At 46.2% G+C, this 21,023-nt stretch overlaps 1 long non-coding RNA gene and 1 pseudogene across 3 annotated transcripts; one reads left to right on the top strand and one right to left on the bottom strand.

The window, feature by feature from the left end:
* Window positions 1-1,472: 1,472 nt before the first annotated feature.
* The window catches only part of LOC119279317, a 33,410-nt pseudogene continuing 13,859 nt past the window's right edge, over window positions 1,473-21,023 (bottom strand).
* Window positions 9,017-12,630, top strand: LOC119274789. 3 transcript variants are annotated; one of them, XR_005135330.1, is made up of 4 exons: window positions 9,017-9,454; window positions 9,790-10,376; window positions 10,452-10,980; window positions 12,014-12,630. It is a non-coding gene; the product is annotated as an uncharacterized LOC119274789 (long non-coding RNA). The 3 variants fall into 3 exon arrangements; XR_005135331.1 differs by lacking the exon at window positions 12,014-12,630 and having other exon boundaries at window positions 10,452-10,821; window positions 10,908-11,936; XR_005135329.1 differs by lacking the exon at window positions 12,014-12,630 and having other exon boundaries at window positions 10,452-11,936.

Genomic DNA, 21,023 nt, shown 5'->3' with positions numbered 1-21,023 from the left:
TCCATCAGAAAAACTTTGCTCTTTCTGGATTTCAATTATGCCTTTGGGATTTTGTGGCTGACTTTCCATTTATTCGAGGCCCAATCAAGAAATTTCATGTAATTTTTGGCAGAGACACTTTTATATTGAGAATTATAGTTTGTGCATTTCAGAACTGAACATATGTTTGGTACAAGGTAACTATGCCAGTAGCGTGTTTTTGGGTATTCTTAGAAGACACTATCTCTGATCCCTAGCAGCAAGATTTTGGCCTTCAACTCTTTTGCAGGAAGAGTGCTACTAATGATACAAAGGCATACATGAAATAATAGACTACCGAAGAATTGACCAGCTCAACTCCGTTGAAATATCTTAAAAATATGATCGTGACCCTGATTGTTTCAAAAAAGAAAAGAAACATCTTAAGAGGAGATGAGATAAACACCTCTGCAAAAAAGCATAATGTACGCAATACCATCTAAAGGGAAAATTACTATCTCCAAGACTTCAACCACCTTATATGGAATGCCTCTGCCTATTGTTGACTCTCATTTGTCTGCCATATAGTACGTTTATGTACTTGAGATAAGGTGTAACATTCTAAAATTATGTTGTTTATATCACCTTCGTTGTTATCTGTGATATTGGGTTATTCCCATTTAATACAATTTTTCATTAATTGTCCATATTTCTATGGAAAACAACATCGTTTATAAATGATGCAAAAGCTTATCTATCTTTATATTAATCATGTGTGCTTGGACAAAAGTTGTATTGTTCTTATTCATATGAACTTCTAATCTACAGTTTTCCAACTAATGTTTCAGGCATTTATCTCATGATTTTAGCATGTGTTCCCGCAGCAACGCGCGGGGTATCATCTAGTAAAAATATAATTGTCATGCCAGTGTATTTAAAAATGACATCCTCTCACTATTAAAAATGTCATCATTTTAATGTAAAATGCCATCATCACAATAATAAAAATGTCATCATATTATTAATAAATTGCCATACTCTTATTAACAAAAATGTCATGCCACTAAAAATAAAAATGCCATCCTCTCAATAGAAAAAATTCCTTCCTCTTCATAATGAAGTTGACATCCTCTTAATAAAAATGTCATTCTATTAATAATAAACTGCCCTGTGAGAAAGTAAAAAAAAATAGGATTCTCGAACAAATTAAAAACAAAGAGGCTTCAAAAAAAATGCAAAGTCATATATAAAAATTAGTTTTAACATGAATGTTCACGACCCCCCCTCTCTAGCCTAGTGACAAAAAAACCTAACGACCTCGCGGGTTACACATTTTTGGGAAAAAAACAAGAGTTCGCCATGAATCGGCTGACAGCGACTGCCTCCAGTCATTTGACGTGGCGACATGTGAAGGTGGGGAGGCTGTTTGGCAGGGTCGCCCACCCGAGGAAGGTTCCCAGATAGCTTTTCCATTTATTAAACATTGATTAAGATGTTACACGCAATGGTTTCCATCATACTCCGGCAGGGCTACCGTCTTTCCTTGGATCGCTCACGGCAGTCAGCAGCCCGTGGAAGACGTTCTCGCTGCCGCTTGACACCGGCGCTTTCGAGTCCTGCACTATCATCTGGCACACGGCTGACCACACAGTGCCCTTGAGCACATGACCCTTCTGCCGCAAAAACTCCCTCGCCTCTGCTTTGAGCTCGATGACCTCCCCATCGACCACTGTCTCGTCCTCGTACCGCACAACACTCGGCACGAGACTGTGGTACACCTTGGGCTCTGCACGGCAGCGAGAGGGCTCATCCCTAGAACGAAGTGGTTCAGGATATGGTTTTCACTTTCAATGAGATTTCATTGTAATTCACTGAATTTCATTAATTTCAGTAAACACTGAAATATTGCGTTTCGGTCAAAGTATTTCAGCAAATTCAATAGTACACAGGAAATCAAATATTTTTAAAAATACTTTTTGATAATTTCAAATATTTAATTAAATTCAAATAAATATTTCGGCCTTTTGGCTGAAATGCAAACTGAAATAACTGAATTCCACTGAATTTCAGTGATTTCAGTTGGTGCTAAAATTTTGTTGAAATTGAAATTGAAAACCATGGTTCAGGAACACCTGTGTCACCGCCGCGATGATGTTGGTGCCGCCGCTTGCGCCCACCACGCCAGCCAGCTGCCCATCCTTGAGGATAATCGTCGGTGTCACGATGAGAGCAGTCGCTTTCCCCCCGTGATGAAGTTGGCCGGCGCCGGTGGGAGGTGGTCGGGGGTCGGATACGATGACGGCACCGAAAAGTCGTCCATCTCGTTGTTGAGCACGATGCCGGTGGACGGTGAGAGGACCTGTGCACCGAAGTAATAGTTCACCGTCGTCGTCGTCGTCGCCACCGCATTCCGGTCGCCGTCCACCACGCACAGGTGGCTCGTGCCATTGTCACGCAGCTGGCTCCACCTAACACACATACATAGAGTTTGTCATTTGAAAGGAAGCATGCGTATTGAAGATGACCGATCGACAGGGACATATTCGAACGGAGCACTTACTTTGGGAGGTAGTAGGCCGGAGGGAAAGTGGTGTTGTCGGCGATCCTTTGCCGGACCTTATCGGCGAACGCCGGCGACAGCATCTCGGAGACGATCCCAGTGGCGTTGACGAAGCCAGGGTCGCCGAGGTCCATCCGGACGGCCAGCATGTGCTTAACCGCCTCGATCAGCCGGTGCACGCCCAGAAATCCTCTCAGAAACTCCGCCGACTTGTACCCACCCAAGATGTTCAACACCTGCATGCACATGAAATCATCGTCATAACAATAATCACTCGGCGACGTACCAGTGCTAAGCCATGGACTGCAAGTGACGTACCAGTGCCATGCCGACGGTGCCGCTGGACGGCGGCGGCATGCCAAGGAAGGTGAACCCCATGGCATTGGCACGCAAAGCGGAGCTCACCTCCACCCTGTAACCCTTCAGATCCTCCATCGTCACCAACTCACCACCCCTCCACCTCTCCTCAGGTCCTCCACGAGCCTCTCCCCGACGGCGCCACCGTAGAGCACGGAGATGCCATGCTCCGCCACGGCCTCCAGCGTGTCCGCGAGCGCCGGGTTGCGGCAGAGTGCGCCGGCGACCAAGACCTGCCCCTCGGGCGCGAACACGGCACGCAGGCCGGGGTCGGCCAGCACGTTGGCCTCCACTGCCTTGAGCGCGTTGGCGACGAAGGGCACGATGGTGTAACCATCGCGCGCGAGCTTGATCGCCGCCACGAAGAGCGATTTCCACGGCAGACGGCCGTAGCTCGACCACGCGGCATGGAGGCCGGCGAGCTCCCCCCGGACGCCCATGGTGTTGGAATAACCACGACGTGCGTGGCACTGTGTCCGGCTCGTACACAGAAACAGTCACTAGATAGGATTAGAAGTAGAGCCCGGGTAGGTTAGCTTCTAGTCTATCTTGAGCATATTTATATGCGTGTACCCCTACCCCTTGTACTATCGATTTGTGAAAGTAATACAGATCCAAACAGGCACGATACGTGCCTGTGGCAAAACGCCGGCGTCTTCCGTGTGCGTACGTATTGTGCATCAGCTAGGATAGATCAAGTCGATAGCTAGCTAGCTTACTGCTAGTACTAGTATACGTCCTATCAAAGAATCGATCAGGACAACTTGGTGCTAGCTTTGCACTGCGTTGCATCCGGCCAGAAGTAGCTTTGTTCGTCGTTCGTCATCGTCGGTCATTGCCTATCGTCGGAAAGTACTCGGCGACGTGGTCTGGGCCAACAATTGGTATCTAGAGCAAGGTTGATCTTCTAGTAACGGAGGGTCATGTCGGACGACGAGAAGACCAAGCAGCTGGCAGAGTACTCCTATGTGGCTAAAGTAGTTGCTGCTCCAGTGAGATCGGAGTATCCACGATTCGACTGTGGGAACTTCGTGGTGTGGGCGACCATGATGGAGTGGGCGCTCGAGGCCAATGAGCTCTGGGAAGCCGTCGACCCCGGCGGTGACGAGTACCTGAAGGGTGGTGCCTTGTATCGGAAGGATCGCCGGGCTATCACGGCCATCTGCTCGGTGATGCCGGTGGACGTGCAACAGCATCTAATCTCGAAGACATCAACGAAGGAGGTGTGGGACACGCTCAAGACATTGCATCTAGGGCACTTGCGTGTGTGCGAGGCGAACTTGCAAACTTTGCTGAAAAGTTATGAGAATCTGAGGATGGGAGAAGATGAGACGGTGGATGCCTTCGCAGCGAGGGTTGCTTCGATGGTGAACGGGATTCGCGGTCTCGGAGAGAAGTTGGAGGACATCTCCGTGGTTCGGCGTTTTCTACGTGTCGCTCCACCGCGCTACATGCGATTGTGTCAGCGATCGAGCAATGTGTTGATCTCAAGACTCTCACTTTGGATGATCTGGTTGGTCGCTTCAAGGCCCATGACGAGCGGATGAAGCTGAGTTATGGTGATGCAAAACAGGATGAGTACCTGATGCTAATGCGTGCTCAGTGGCTTGCATTGGTTTCCAAGGAGAACAATTTCGACAAGGCGTCCGGTAGCGGCGGAAAGTACTTTCCCGCAAAGGACACCGACGAACAGTCGGAGAAGCCAAGGAAGAAAAAGTTCAACAAGAGGAAGATCCGCTGCCACAACTGTAATCTGCTCGGGCACTTCAAGTCGGAGTGCAAGAATCCCCCGAAGGAAAAGGCGCTCATGGTCCAGGAAGACGATGAAAGTATCATGATGTTGAAGTGTGAACTCGTGGACGAGGAGGATCCAGTTCTTCAAGCATCGGCTAAAGAAATTGTTGCGCTCCGTGAAGAAAAAGTTCGGTCTCAAGATTGTGGTTTGGAAATTCGTGTCGATGCTACGGACGCGGGGGGTGATTCTGAAAGTTATGTCGATGTTACAGGCATAAGTGCTAACTTCGCTGGAGCGGATGCAGCAATTGCCGCGTGTGCTCGGCCATGAAGAAGCAGTCTTTGTAAGATGCGTCTAGAAAAAAGAAAGGCATACGTGGCGCCGGAAGTCCACGAAGAAACAAAAGCTAGTGCTAGTACTGGTGCGAAGACAGAGACATGTGTTGCAAGAGAAAACGCAGACATGGGTGTCGTGACTGTTGGGGCTGGTGCATCAAGTACAAGTGCAGCTATGATACAAACACATGGAGTTGGTGGCCAAGGCGTGTCACTCCATGGCTTAGTGAACGGACAACCAGGGAAGTCCAAAGGCAGCAGTTGCTGCAACCTATCAAACAGGATGGGATGCAACCAAGAAATAGAAAGCGGCAGCGCGGAAGGAGTCTCATGCGGAGGCATGCCTGAAGGTCATGGAGGTGATGGGCTTGGCTCATTGGCTGTAGGCGCTGGCAATCTGGGCAGCAGAAGCCTAAGCAGGCTACGAGACTCACCAAAGGGCATGCATGCATTCCCACGTGCTAAGGATGAGCATGCATTAGGAGCCCCGTCGTGTGCATGCTTGTACGCAGGAAAGGCAGCCATGTTGGCACCTGCATTGTCTCCAAAAGTAAAGGAGGAAAGGACACTGTCATCTACATCCGTACTCCTACAGCCGGTGTTACACCCATATTCAGAGAAGTCTCTTCGGACGATTGACCCGGTAAAGGTGAAAAGGAGTGGGCGACGGTGTCTAGCAAGCACCGAGGAACCGGCGAAATTTGTGGATGCAAATACGAAGGAGTGTTGGCGTCAGGCTATGGAAGAGGAGTTGAGGTCGATCCATGACAACAATGCATGGGAGCTTGTGGATCTTCCCGACAATAAAAAAGTCATGGATCTCAAGTGGGAATTTATGATCAAGAAAGATGCCGATGGGTCCGTGAAACACAAAGCGAGGCTAGTAGCCAAAGAGTACGTGCAAGAGGAAGGTGTGGACTTCGAAGAAGCGTTCGTTCCCATTGAAAGGATGGAATCAGTGAGATTACTCATCGCTCTCGCGGTTCAGGAATCATGGAAGATACATCACATGGATGTAAAATCCGCGTTTTTGAATGGTGAGTTAGAAGAAGATGTGTATGTGAATCAGTCACCGGGATTCATCAAAGAGGGAGAGGAACACAAGGTACTGAAGTTACACAAAGTCTTGTACGGGCTACGCCAAGGCTCTCGGGCATGGAGCATCAAACTTGACCGGACGATGATTTCTCTTGGATTTGAGAAAGCCCCACTAGAGCATGCGATGTACAAGAGAGGTGAAGGAAGGGATCGTCTACTAGTTGGCATCTACGTCGACGACCTATTGATTACTGGAGCAGATGAAGAAGTGATTGCAAAGTTCAAGCTACAGATGAAGGAGCTTTTCAAGATGGATGATCTAGGCCTTTTGAGTTGCAACCTCGGGACAAAGGTACATCAAAAGCTGGAGGGGATCACACTATGCCAGGAGGCATATGCAAGGAAGGTACTTGAAAGCCGTGGCATGAAAAATTGCAATCACATTGTCGCTTCAATAGAACCTCGTCTTGAGCTAAGCAAGAAGGAGATGGTGAAACTACTCGGCTACGGTGGTAGTGACAAGGAAGGAATTGTTGGCGACCGTAAGTGTACCTCGGCGTGGCATATTTCCTTGATGAAAGCGTAGTAAGCTGGCTATCACGAAGACAGAAAGTGGTGACATCGACTTCAAGTAAAGCAGAATATCAAGGTGTGTGGCTAGGACGGCTACATGGTGATCTCATGGATCGAGATCCAGAACAAGTGGTGCTCAACATTGACAGTGAGTTTATAACTTTTCTACCCGAGAATCCAATGCGGCATTATAGGGGCAAGCACATTGATACGATGTATCACTACATGAAGGACGGAGTAGAAGAAGGTAAAACAAAGGTCAACTATATTCGCACCGATGATCGGCTGGCGGACATCCAGACCAAGGCTTTGGATCGAGAGAAGTTATTGGAGATGAAAAGAAGGATCGGGCGTCCGAGCTGTAACGGCACGGCGTCGTGTTTAGGGGGGTGATTGTTGAAATAACCACGACGTGCGTGGCACTGTGTCTGGCTCGTACACAGAAACAGTCACTAGATAGGATTAGAAGTAGAGCCCGAGTAGGTTAGCTTCTAGTGTATCGTGAGCATATTTATATGCGTGTACCCCTACCCCTTATATTATCGATTTGTGAAAGTAATACAGATCCAAACAGGCACGATACGTGCCTGTGGCAAAACGCCGGCGTCTTCCGTGTGCGTACGTATTGTGCATCAGCTAGGATAGATCAAGTCGATAGCTAGCTAGCTTACTGCTAGTACTAGTATACGTCCTATCAAAGAATCGATCAGGACAACTTGGTGCTAGCTTTGCACTGCGTTGCATCCGGCTAGAAGTAGTTTTGTTCGTCGTTCGTCATCGTCGGTCGTTGCCTATCGTCGGAAAGTACTCGGCGACGTGGTCTGGGCCAACACATGGCAAGCGCGCCCTTGAACTTGGACATCGGGTCGGCGGCGTACATGGTCTGGTTTACATTCAGGTTGCACATAAACAGTGCGGTTAACCACGAGCACGTGAGCAATTATTAGTACGACTTCCTCTTCATAATATGTGGTGTGTTATTTTCTTTAAGTTAAACATTCTTTGTTAGACTAAATTTATAGAAAGATGTATTAACATTTACCAAACAACATCTGTTTTTTTTTCGAAAAGGGGATTCCCCGCCTCTGCATCAGAACGATGCATATGGCCACATCTATAATACCTAAATAGCTCATCCTCATTATGTGATTTCTCTTGACATGCAGCCTATCCACATCAGCAAACATGCCATATCAGCAGTTAACGTCCAATCATTTTTCTTCATTCCACGTAGACAACCGAACAGTCTCCCAGAAAGAAAACACCGCTTTGTAACTTACGACGAGGGCATGTGAGGCCACCTGCTTGGCTACTTTGCTAGCACAAGGCCTTAGGCTGGTCATAGTGGGAGTAATATAGGTAGTAACATACATGTCACATAAGCAAAAAAGATGATGTGTCAGATAGTAATTAATGAAGAGAAAGGCAAATAGAGTAACGTAATATGTTACCATCACATAGCGGTTCCCAATGCAAAATGAATCTACAAAATAATAAATGAGGTGATGCATGACACTACACATATGTTAGTACTACCCACTATAGAGGTAGTAACATAAACTAGTAACATATGTATGTTACTACTCTAAGTTACTCCCCACTATGACCAGCCTTAATTATCTCTTGAGTCTTCGACTTCCGTTACAGATGCGCTTTGACTTCCTCGAGTCACTTTTTCATGGGCCACGATTCCAGAGTCATAAAAATCCACCACCGGCGTGTGAGTGCCCTACTCCTTCCTTATCGACCCGTCTCCAGTGCATCTCTAGCGATCCCTCCATCTTAAATCACGCGCGTTTATCTCCTTATTAGCCGCCAGCTGCCTTGTGGCGCACGCCTCCGCCTTCACCTCCTGCCGCCCCAGTGCGCCTTGCCGCCGGCCGCGCCATGCTACACGTCGACCTACTGCACAGGTATGGAGGAGTTGTGTGGATTCCCTGCACAACGTGGATCTTGAGCCGCCACCAACCCCCCTGTATTTTCTATCGGGATGGATGCTTCGCACAAAATCTGCATAGCTGCTGGTGATTTCAAGTGTTAACCTGCTCTCTCAAGGTACACCCAACGTATGATCGAAGGAAAACTTTCTATACAGAATACATAAAACCCAGTAGGTATCTAACTATATATTTATTTTCTGTGATTTTGTTCAAAGGTGTGGATCTACTATATTTATTTTTGAAACATGAAAAATGCATGTATCATCGCTGACCATTTAGATATATTAAAACTGAGCACTTTTCCAGCCCTCTCAGGTCATCAGCGTTCCCGGCCGTCGGATCGTCAATTCTAAGCATTTTCGGTCGTCGGATTAGCAGTGAATCGTGCCTAAGCTCGTTTCGTTCGCTAATACCCACCGCTCACCGTGCTGGGCCGCTGCTCCATGAGCATTTTTGGACGCTCGGTGTTAAATTGGGCCCAATGAGCTGTCACCCCACCAGAAGCAGATCGTGATGCAGGGTCGACTCCTTCTATCCCCGACCTCTCTCCCCTTTTTCCCAATCTGGCTGGTTGGATGAATCCTGCCCGGCAGCGCCGGCGACCACAACCTCGAGTAGACCACAGTGCCCCCCCTCACGCCTCCTCACCACCGGCCTCCGCCCCTATCCTCTCCCCCTAAGCAATCAGCCTTGTCTCCCACCCTCTCCTCCTCACCTCATCAGAAGAGAAGAGAACAGGGAGATCGACCAGGTCAGGCGCCAACCAGATCCTCCACGGACCACGGCCGCAGCCACCTCACTCAGGCTCCGAGCTTGGCATCCATGGAGGTCAGAACAGCACGCCGGGATAGGACCTAAGCTCGGCCACGTGAGGAGACGTCTGCCTGCTCCGCGCCATCGACGCCATTGAGCTTCCCCCCTCTAGCAGGCTAGCATCCATTCTTCTCTGATCCACTAGGTTGCCCCTCCATCTTCAACCTCTCTGCAGATATTTTTCTCCCCAGCACACAATCCCTTCTCTACCGGTGGTTCGTCACCTCAAGATTTACTAATGAGTCCAGTCAGATTTGTTTGTTGCGTACTTAATCACCACCCTATAGATGAATTATTATTTGTTTCTACCGCAAATTTTGTTCATGTTGTTGTCCATATATTTAGTTGGTGTCACAGCAGTGATTTGAGCATCGTGAAAAATATAGGAATAATGCTTGTTTTAGGAATGTGTTTCCTTACGACCCGAGTAGTGTGATTGCACAGGCTGCTCAATGGCTTAAATTTTGGTCTGGTATACAGAAACGAGGACATGGCGCCATGCAAGAGAGAGGAGCAAGGTGGCTTCTGCAGGTTGCGGCTCAGATTTTCAGCACAAGTAGAGGCTGGGCACTTGGTGCTTAGAATAGCAGGGTGAGATGGAGTTTTGTGGAGCACTAAGGTAGATACAGTTGTGGTACTGTATTTTGAGTAGTATTTCTGGTTCATCAGTTTTGATATTGGGATTGGTTGCTTTCCTGTGTCGTGATGTTGGGTTGCTATCTACCCATATTCGTGTAATAAGTAGTTGGCTGTATAGAGTTCTGTAGTTGGCTGTAGAGTTCTTGCTGCGTTTGCGAGGTGTTTTGTGTCTGCTAATTTACAATCATGGCTGATCCTTGTGACCAGAACCTGAAGCTTGCTTTGTATTATCAGTTTCACTGCTGCAAATGAAATTGGGAGTGGGGAGCTCCTAAAGTCGAAAAAAAAATGTTGTTCATGTTGTGCTATGCTCTGCATCAATTGCTGATTTGTGTGCCAGGCCACCACCACGGTCGCACCCGCGTCTCCGCTCCACTCAATCGTATCGGCCTACGACGCAGACATCCTAAGTCTGAGAAGCGATCCTGGTAAAACAATTAGACTCACATTTTTTTGATCCTATCGCACGCGCAATCTAATCGATGGTTAATTTGCCATGTCAGGTTCAAGAGCTTGTTGGTCAGCTCTGGTCATTGGGATCCCATGGATGCCACCAATGCATGCAATCAATAAACATATTTGATCATGTCTTCTTGAACCAGTCAGCATCCCAAGATGAATTCAATAAATCTAGCACTCCAATCTATCTGCCACTTAGCCCCTGAAATTAGTATGACTACTAGCTAACTACACCAATTCATAAAGCTCTACAATCTACTGTAACTATCTCACATGGTATGGTACTAGCGAACAATTTTTTTCAGTTGTTAATTATTTTTATAACTCAAATCATCCTATTGTTGAATAGATGTGAAGTACATATCTGGTAGCTTACGATTGTTCAAAAAACTAAGACCATGATCATTCCTAAATGTGAGATTTCATTGTGAATTATTTGGTACAATTGATTCTTTTGTTCTGCTTCAGCTCACTCTTAAATATTGGAAATTTGTGTCCAGAGCCCTTCGTTGGCAACTCACTGATGTAGACACTCACGTGGATGCAGCCGCTCAGCCCCAAATTGATTTTTCTGTAAGGATTCTCGGTATATATTTAGTTCGAAAGCATCGATCTTATTCAATTTACTTTACTTGAATGTTATCTATGTAAGTGTTTGAGCCAGAACATCTTATGTGGGTGTCTTCTCATGATATTTGTACCTTACAAAGATTCTGTCTTGATTTGAATTTTACCGGGGGCTTTCCTACTTTTACCATTTGATTATTACCATTTTTGTGTATCACATTTTCTGTAAGTTGAGCCTTAATACATATATGGCATGGCAATCACACCATGATTACAAGTATATATGTTGTTTGCTGTTAGAAAAAATAAATTTGCCGTCTATTGATCAGTGCATCACAGTAATGATTTCTCCCGTCACATGCCATTCATTTATTAGCTTATTTGTTGCATTGGTATTTCAGGTCACTCCCTAATTTACTTGTAACACAGATTGAATGTGCTTTGACAGATATAGTCAGATATCAAGGAAACATCCACGTCTAAGTTGTTTTAGATATATTTTATATTGGTTTATAGCTCGCTGATAATACCATTTTTTTAATTTAAGATATAAGAAATCTTTGCCTTCTTGAACCACTATACAGTGAAGTTTCCTTTTTGTTGGGATAGCATTATGGTCAACTAATTCGATAGAAATTTTTACCCAGAGAATGCTAAACAAGGAAACAAAGTACACTTGCTAAATTTAATTTCCTTCGTCAAGGATATAGGGAAAAAAAATTCTCTTATAGATCTTGGTCACCATTTGTGATCTTATTCCAGGATCCATGCTATGCATGCCCATATATTTTTCCTCCCGAGTCTAATTGGATGACTAGAATATTACCGAGCCATACATGTTTTTCCCTGCTGTTTATGACTTGGCAGTTCGGATTAGTTGTAATTACTACGAACATTGTTGTGTATGTAGTCATACCATGTATCTGTGAATCTTGAGATTTCCTTTAATTACTGAATAATATATGTTTATGTTCATGCAAATTTAATATGAGCTATGTGGCAATTTATTTACAAAGTTTATAATAATTTTATTGTATAGATAGACGGGCGCAGCAACGCGCGCAGTCAGTGATCTAGTGTATTGTCATTCTTGCGCATCACAGAACTGATGAGATTAAAAGAGACGTATGGTGTCCAGTTGTATGGAAAGATTGGATAAACCCTTTTGATGCTTTCTCAAGGAAGGTAGATATATTTGAAAAATATCATCGGCAAGACAGCAACACATCATCTTGACGCAGATTGAGTGGCCTTACAAAGCCACTTCCCTCCAATCCAGTCCGACAGCAGAGATGAAACAAAGGGAGAAACTCTTCAGGACTTGGTATGATTCATCATTCCAGTAACAGTAGAAGGAGGACATGTAAAAAAAGAGTAGAAGCAGCTAAATGCTGAGCACTTCTATTTTATGGGATTTGTAGAGTCACAACACGCAGAAAACTAAATCGAATCTGTGGACAACAACTAAGAGTCAAATATATCAATCTAGAACGGAATACATAGATATTTTTGTACCATTTACTTCATTGTCTTGGTTTGCCCAGTCTTTTAATAATTCACATCGATGTATTCATTTTCTAAGCTTACTGTAGTGTATTCAAAACAAGGGAAAGAGAGGATATTGTAGTGTATTCAGAACAAGGAAAAGGGTAGTTGTCCAACTTTTCTCCAGGTTATCTGTGGTATGTGCTTAGTTTAAGTTTCAACTCTTTTCGTTTATATTTTTTGTAGTTGCCACTTTGCTACTCATCTCTGTGCAGTAGGCCTTGATGGATCGTACATCCACATGTCTTACTCTGTTCAAGTATCTTTCTTATAATGCAAGTAAATTAATCCATGATAACTAGCTATGGACAGGGGTGCGTGGAAGCTTGCTATCCATGTGCCAGAGCCATGAGTTGGTTGCGAGATCTTATGGGTTTCACCTCTAGCCTACCCCAACTTGTTTGGGACTAAAGGCTTTGTTGTTGTTGTTGTTGTTGTAACTATGTTATCTTCCCAAGTATTCTGCAATTTCCATATGCTGCACTGACATAGTGACAAGCTATTTGCATTTCTTGATTCTAAGAGAGTACGGATTTTATTATCTCATGTTTCTTAAATAGTTAGCTATGATCTTCTCCACCTTGATCGTGGGTCATAACTCATAAGTAAACGTTCTCTACGACCTTTATTGTATCCATGAAGTTCATCCAAGAGATCAGGGGACATGTTAATCTCATCCTTGATGCTAGATTGAAAGTCTTCCATCATAACCTCCATCTCATCCAATCTGTCTCTTGGAGACAGTCTATTTTTGTTGTCTATATGAAGAACGAGTGACACCAGACAAAATATTGGGAGGCTTTTTTTTTCTGAAATGAGGGCAAAATGCCTAATCGATACATATTGGGAGGCTCACCACTAGGACGTTGCTTTAGTGCTGATACTTTCTCTTATTGCACTTAGTGAGCTGTCCAATGTGACATGATTATTACAGGTAATACTTTTGCTGTCACACAAATAGATATGGCTCATTTTCTAATCAGTTAGTATTATGTTACCCTACTACATTGGAGGGATAAACTTCCTCTGGTATACAAATAAAGGATCACACGGACAGCGATCAGTAATTTTTAATAGATGGGAAGTTGAAAGCTACATGTCAAGTAAGTTCAGTGTAGTATCTGATTGCCTGACTCCATGCTATCTGTGTTTAGTTTTCGATTGCCGAAATGTTTTTTTTGGAATGTGCATATTTGTCTAAGGTTTGAACAAAACAATTTATCATGTTTGGGATTTTGAACCACAAAAATTGGCATACTCTATTTTTCATTTGCTTAATGTAGGTTATAAGTCTTAAGGCATAGTTTCTTTTTGTTGCAACAAATTCTACCTTCAACGCGGTAATTCGGATCTAATTACTCATGCTCTTTCCAGTCCAATATTTTGAGATGAAGGAATTGGTACTCACTTTGTCAAAAAGAGAGAAAGGAATCTATTTCTTTGTCGATACTGGAGCTCTTATCGCTCATTGTCAAGTATGGCAAGCAAGCAACTACAGTGGCCAATAATGCACATATGAAAATTGGTTTACAACAACAGTTGAAACATTTGTACATAATCTTTCATATTGTGACACTTTTGTAATCCCTGTTAGTGTGATTATATACATTAATATAATATTCATGTATGTCACACAAGATTAGTTATGTGATATCATTGTATTTAGCAAAAAGAATATTATCGTATAACTCACATTTTGGAATATTTATAATTATGCCAAGTATTGTGTCCATTGCAATTTTATGATCTTGAGTTCTTAATACACTGTGCAAAAATATTATCTATCAACATGTTCATATGACTAAAAGTTCCCACAACAACGCGCGGGGGTATCATCTATTTTATAAATAAAATAGGTTCAACAAGGTCTCAAAGTCTTGAAATGTAAATAAAGGCTAGCTCACAGAGAGCCTCAACGCCAAAGACAAAAATGCCACAGAGCCACAGCCGGTTGGCAAAACAAAGATAGGAAAACTAATCGCCTATCCTATTACATGACCGCCATCCAAACCGGTTGAAGATATCCTGCGCTACAATCTCCCTCTGGACAGATCCAGTAACCAAACACTCCCTGGTCTCCGTCGGAGTGAGTAAGGACCACATAGGGATCAGCGCCGTAGCTCGGAATAAAACCTGCAAAAAATGAATAGTTGTTGTTCTGTTAAAAGCCAAATCATTTCTGTAGTTTCAAATTGCCCATAACAACGCACATACTCCTACATGAATGTGTCTAGCTGTATCGAACTCTATCCCAACAAGACACATTCCAAATAACGTACCGACCGAATTCAGAGGAGTAATGCTAAAGACAATTTGCACAGTGCGCCACAAAACTCTCGCCAACGGGCACTCAAAGAAGAGGTGCTTAATGGTCTCGTCCCGATCACAGAAACTACACCTAGTAGATCATGTCCAATTGCGCTTGACCAAGTTGTCCTTTGTTAAAATGACTTGTTTATGTACAAACCACATAAACACTTTAATCTTCAAAGGAACTTTTACTTTCCAAACATGTTTGGAACTAGGAATGACACTAGAGTTAATGACATCGATATACATCGACTTAACCGTAAATGCTCCAGACCTAGTAAGTTTCCAACACAACTGATCAGGATGATGAGCTAACTGAACCTCCATCAGTCTAGTCACCAAATGAAGCCATGCTTCCCACCTATCACCAACAAGCACCCTCCGAAACTGGATATTAAGGGGAATGGACTGCATAATCGTTGCAACTAGCGCATCACGTCGTTGAACAATACGATACAGGGACGGGTACTGGAGCACCAATGGCGTATCACCAAGCCAAGTATCCTCCCAAAAACGGGTATTGTTGCCATTACCGACAATAAACTTTTTTCTATTAAAGAAGGTTGCCTTAACTCTCATAAGCCCCTTCCAAAATGGCGAATCAGTTGGTCTCACTATCACCTGTGACAAAGTCTTGGACTGCAGATACTTGTTACGGAGAATCTGTGCCCATGTTGCGTCAGTCTCAACTGATAACTTATACAACCACTTACCGAGAAGGCATCTGTTCTTGACCTCAAGATTCTCAATACCCAGACCCCCTTGGTCCTTTGGTCGACAGATGACATCCCATTTGGCGAGTCCGTACTTTCTCTTTAGTTCATCACTCTGCCAAAAAAATCTTGATCTGTAAAAGTCCAGCCTTTTCCTAACCGCAACTGGAACTTTGAAGAAAGATAGTAGGAACATCGGCATACTCGTGAGCACCGAATTGATAAGAATCAACCGGCATCCATAAGACATGAGTTTGCCCTTCCAGCAACTAAGTTTTTTTCTCAAACCGATCTTCGATGCATTTCCACTCTCTGTTTGTTAGCTTACGATGGTGAATGGGTATACCTAGGTATGTAAAAGGTAAAGCCCCTAATTCACATCCAAACAATTGCCTATAAGCCTCTTGTTCCTCCTTGGCTCTACCAAAGCAGAACAACTCGCTTTTATGAAAGTTAATCTTTAATCCGGTCAATTGTTCAAATAAGCATAACACCAGCTTCATATTTCTCGCTTCTACCAAGTCATGCTCCATAAAGATGATTGTATCATCAGCGTACTGCAGAATGGAGACACCCCCATCAACTAGATGAGGCACCAAGCCACCCACCTGACCGGCCTCCTTTGCCCTTCCTATGAGAATTGCCAACATGTCAACCACAATGTTGAACAAAATAGCAGACATTGGATCACCTTGCCCCAGGGCTTTGTGTGTCTGGAAATAATGACCTATATCGTCATTCACTTTAATTCCAACACTCCCTTTTTGCGTGAAGGATTCTACCTGGCGACGCCAAGCTTCATCAAAACCCTTCATACGTAAGGCCTGTTGAATGAAGGGCCATTTGACTTTGTCGTACGCTTTCTCGAAATCCACTTTGAAAACAACCCCATCTAGCTTTTTCGTGTGGATCTCATGGAGCGTTTCATGAAGGACCACAACCCCTTCAAGGATGTTCCTGTCCGGCATGAAAGCAGTTTGGGTAGGCTGCAACACAGCATGCACGATCTGTGTGAGCCTATTAGTCCCGACCTTGGTAAATATTTTGAAACTTACATTAAGAAGATAGATGGGCCTGAATTGCTCAATTCTCACAACCTCTGTTTTCTTAGGAAGAAGGTTATCGTTCCAAAATTCAGTTGAAAAAGCTGAAGCTGCCCAGAGAAGAGATCATTAAACATAGGCAACATATCCCCTTTAATAATATGCCAGCACTTTTTATAAAAATCCGCTGGAAATCCGTCGGGGCCCGGCGCCTTGTTATTTTTCATTTGCGATATGTCCTCAAACACCTCTTTCTCAAAAAAAGGAGCTGCTAGAATATCATTCTCCACCGCTATGAGTTGAGGAACATCCTCAACCCTGGACTCATCCAGAGACACACAGTTATCCTCTGGAGGACCAAACAACTGCTTGTAATACTCAGTAATGTACAGTTTTAGGTTTTCCTGCCCTAAAATTGTTCCTTCATCTTGCTCAAGCTGGAAGATCCTCTTCTTTCTATGTTTACCATTAGTGATCATGTGAAAGAATTGAGTGTTCGCATCCCCCTGGACTACCCGCCGAACCTTGGCCCGCAACGCCCACTTCAATTCCTCTTCTCGAAGAAGTTCTTTCAGCCTCATCTCAGCGTCAAGCTTGGCATGAAGCTCCGCGGCCGGCAGCTCCGTGGTTTTTTGCTTTTACATCTAGGGACTGAATAAGGGAAAGGAGCCTTTCCTTTTCGACCTTATAAATCCCGCTAAGATGCTTAGCCCACCCACACAGGAAACTTCTCAAATGCCTAATCTTATTCTACCAGCGCTGAAGCGTAGTCTTTCCTCCTGAATCCTTAGCCCACTCTCTGGCTACGAGATCAAAGAAACCTTCCCGTTCAAACCAAGCCAGCTCAAAGGAGAACGAGTTTTTGTTACCCAGGTGGGTGGCCTCACCGGAGTCCACAAATAACGACGTGTGATCAGAAATACCACGGGACAAAGCCTAAACTGTTACTAACGGAAACTTTTGTTCCCACTCGACACTAGCCAACACTCGATCCAACTTCTCATACGTCGGATTTGACAGCGCGTTAGTCCAGGTGAATTTTCGACCCGAGAGCTCAATCTCTCTCAGGTCAAGACTTTCAATGATAGTATTAAACATGAACGACCATCTTCCGTCAAAGTTATCATTGTTCTTATCCTCACGCCGTCTAATGATATCGAAATCACCCCCCCCACACACGAAGCTGCTCGGAGCCGCAAATCCTAACGAGATCAGCCAAGAACTCGGGCTTGAGTTCGGGCTGTGCGGCACCATATACCGCAACCAAACAACATTTGTGATATACAACATCCCTTGTGCATAGATATCCTACAGTCCACCAAACATACATCTCAATTCAACTTTGCATCCAACCAGCCAGGCCAAGCTCAACCAGGATCGTCCATGAGATGCAGGCTGGAGCTACCCAGACAACCAAACACACCCATACAGGTTGTACATAAGAGCAAATCCAGTCGCGCCCCTAACAGGCCCCACCAGGCGACTTTTTACGCGCCGGCGCCGAAAAAATGCCCCAGTCGCGGTCCCAAGATGCTGAAATCTGCCGGCTCGGCCCGTTTTTGGGCCCGGCGATCATAGGCAGAACCCGACGCACTGGGACGCTCGGGGGCTCCAACCCAAGGAAAAAACACACCTGGGCCACACTGTCAGGCAAAAAGTCAAACCAATCGTCAAGATTCGCCTCCCACCCCCCGCGCACTTGGTTGCCACCCTGCGATCCCAGCGCCGCCCACCACCCACCACAGCTAGATAGGCCATTCCCCTCCGGAAAAGAGAAGAGGTTTCGCTGCGGTAGCCTCTCCACCATTGTCCGGGCGATTTTTCCGGCGTTCCGGCCGCACAGGGGCAGTGTACCGGTGGGTGTGTGCCCACCACGCCCGCAAGGTGTTCGACGATTTGTCTACCTGGCCCGGCGATGGACTCGGACGACAAGGAGGCGCTTGCGGCGTTGCTGGAGGAGGAAGCCGAAGCCGCCGTCCAGGAGGAGGAGCATCTCATGGTCCTCGCCGCCCTCGCCGGTCTTCTCGCGAGCAATGAAAAGCCACGACGAGGTGGCTCGGCGCCGGGGCGGGTGAAAGCAAAGAACCGCATCGTCTGGAAGGCTACTGCATGCTTTACTCTGACTACCTCGCCGCGGCGATGAACTATGTGATAAAAAATTATTTATATTCAGAATTCACGCCGAACCACGCCGAACCAAGCTGAATATGGGCCGATTCGCGCCGATATCGGGCCATTTTTTGCCGAAAGTGGGCCAAAAAATGGGCCGACAACGGCACCTTGGGGCGACCTGGGGGCAACGACTGGGTGCCCAACTGCCCCCAGAGCCGATTATACCGCCGGCTCGCCCCCAGGCGGCGATTTTTATGCCTCCTGGGGGGCCAACGGCTGGAGATGCTCTAAACAGTGCGGTTAACCACGATCATGGGAACAATCTATTACTCACTCCTTTGCACAATATATGCAGTATTATTTTCTTTAATTTCAACCTTTCTATGTTAGACTAAATTTATAAAAAGTATATTGAAATTTACAGCACTAAGCAAATAAAAATATCGAAATATATTCCATAACTAATATAGTGGTACTAATTTATTGGTAGTTTTTGTTATAAAGTTGTTTTTTTTGGGTTATTATAAACCCCATATATGAAAATTGTAGGAAGTATAAATAAAAACACAGTACGTGGTTCTCTTATTTATTTGTTTTAGAAGGCTCCCCCTCCCTCTCCCTCCCGCGGCGCTCCCACAAGCGCCCGGGGGGAAAACCCTAGCGCCGCCTCCAGCCTCCCCTTCCTTGAGCCTCTCTCCCCTTGCCGCCGCCTCGACGTACTGGCAGGCAAAGCCCAGACAGTGCTGGCGGCGGCGGGGCCCTCTCCTTCCACCTCTCGGTCAAGCAGACGCGGGCTTCCGGAGCGGGCAGCGGCGCGGCGCTCGCTCGGGGCGCGGCGGCAGCTGCTGGCGGCGGCGACGCGAGTTGTGGGCGACGACGTGAAGGGGCTGCAGCGGAGGTGGTGCAGGAGGGCTCCGGCTGCGGCTTCGGCCAGATCTGGGCCCTGCCGGCGAGGGCCGCAGACGGCGTTGGTTGCGGGCGTCCGCCCCTACCGAGGCCTCGGCTGGTGGTGGTGGAGGCGCATCGGCGGTGGCTGGTGGGCGTGCTAGTCGGGATTCAGTCGTCCCGCCAGCTGGACAATGACGACTGGGCAGATGGGCTCCCCGGTGAGTATTCTTGGCGTTCGGCCTTTGTACTTGGGGTCCCCCCTGCCGGTGGTCGGGTCTGCGTCGGTGGCCTTGCGCCGTGCTGCGTTGGCCGCCGAGGTGGGGCGGCACAGGGGTGTGTCCAGCTGGGAGGCTGGCTGGAGGGATGGATGGCGCTGACGTGCTCGGGCCCCCGTCACTGGCACAGGGGTGTGCCGGTCCGGATGCGTCCGCTCCCCCACCTCCCCCTTTTCCCGGTCGCGTGTTGGTTATCGCTGCTCCGGCGATGTTCAAGGCAGGATGTATGCTGCGATTTGTCGGTCAATGGGGTTCCTTTGGTGCAAGGTTGATCTCTTTGGATGGTCTTGGGTGCGTCTGGATGTTGGGCGGCGGCCCTGGCGGCGGGAGGCGTGGCGTTCGGGGGCGGAACCGGCGTCTCAGGTGCGGGCGGGCAGCCATGGTTTCGCGGGGGACGTGGCTGCGGGTGGTTGGCGGAGCAGGGTTGTGTCGGCGGGGTGCGAGCACCGGGGTTCATCACTTGCCCAGTTTCTGACGTCGGTGGCGGTGTCCGTCGACGTCGTATCCTTCTTGAAGGCTCCGTCGCGGTGCTCCCAACCCCTGCGTCACTCCGGGTGAAAACTTGATCTATGGATCGGACGGTGGCGGCTATCCGTGGGCGTACCCTTCTGGGAGGCACCGTCTTGGAGTCCTTGCTTCGTCATGGTCCATCTCACCCCCTCGGTGGCTCCAAGTGGTTCTTCGTAGCTCATATTATGTTTGCTTGGTTGTGTCCGAGTGGTGTAATGGTGCTCGACACCTTTGTATCTGTCTTGGGTGTGTTCGACGTGTGTCGTGGTTGCGTGTGTGTTCATCTTGCTCACATGTATGTGATGATGTTTGCTTTATAATATAAAGCGGGGAAACCCTTTTTCGGTTGTTTTAGATGCACCATATTAATTCACAATATCAAAATTATCGTATTACAGTAGTTACATCTACAATGCATGGTCACAATTTATCGGGTATCAAGATTCTTTTATTCAAGTGAAAATAAATAAGAGCAAGAAATTCATACGGGACATAAAATAAATATTCTTACATTTTAGTAAGAAATAAGGATAATAATTTTTTCCACTACATGTAACACATTTACTTTTATATTTCATTCAGAAGATCATCCAAAATCATTTGCTTCCTCTTCAAAGTGGTCCCTAATTAATATTGGAATTCACTACAGACCT

This window comes from Triticum dicoccoides, chromosome 3B (genome assembly GCF_002162155.2).
Source record: "Triticum dicoccoides isolate Atlit2015 ecotype Zavitan chromosome 3B, WEW_v2.0, whole genome shotgun sequence".
NCBI lineage: Eukaryota > Viridiplantae > Streptophyta > Magnoliopsida > Poales > Poaceae > Triticum > Triticum dicoccoides.
This window is presented reverse-complemented; position numbering and strand designations above follow the sequence as displayed.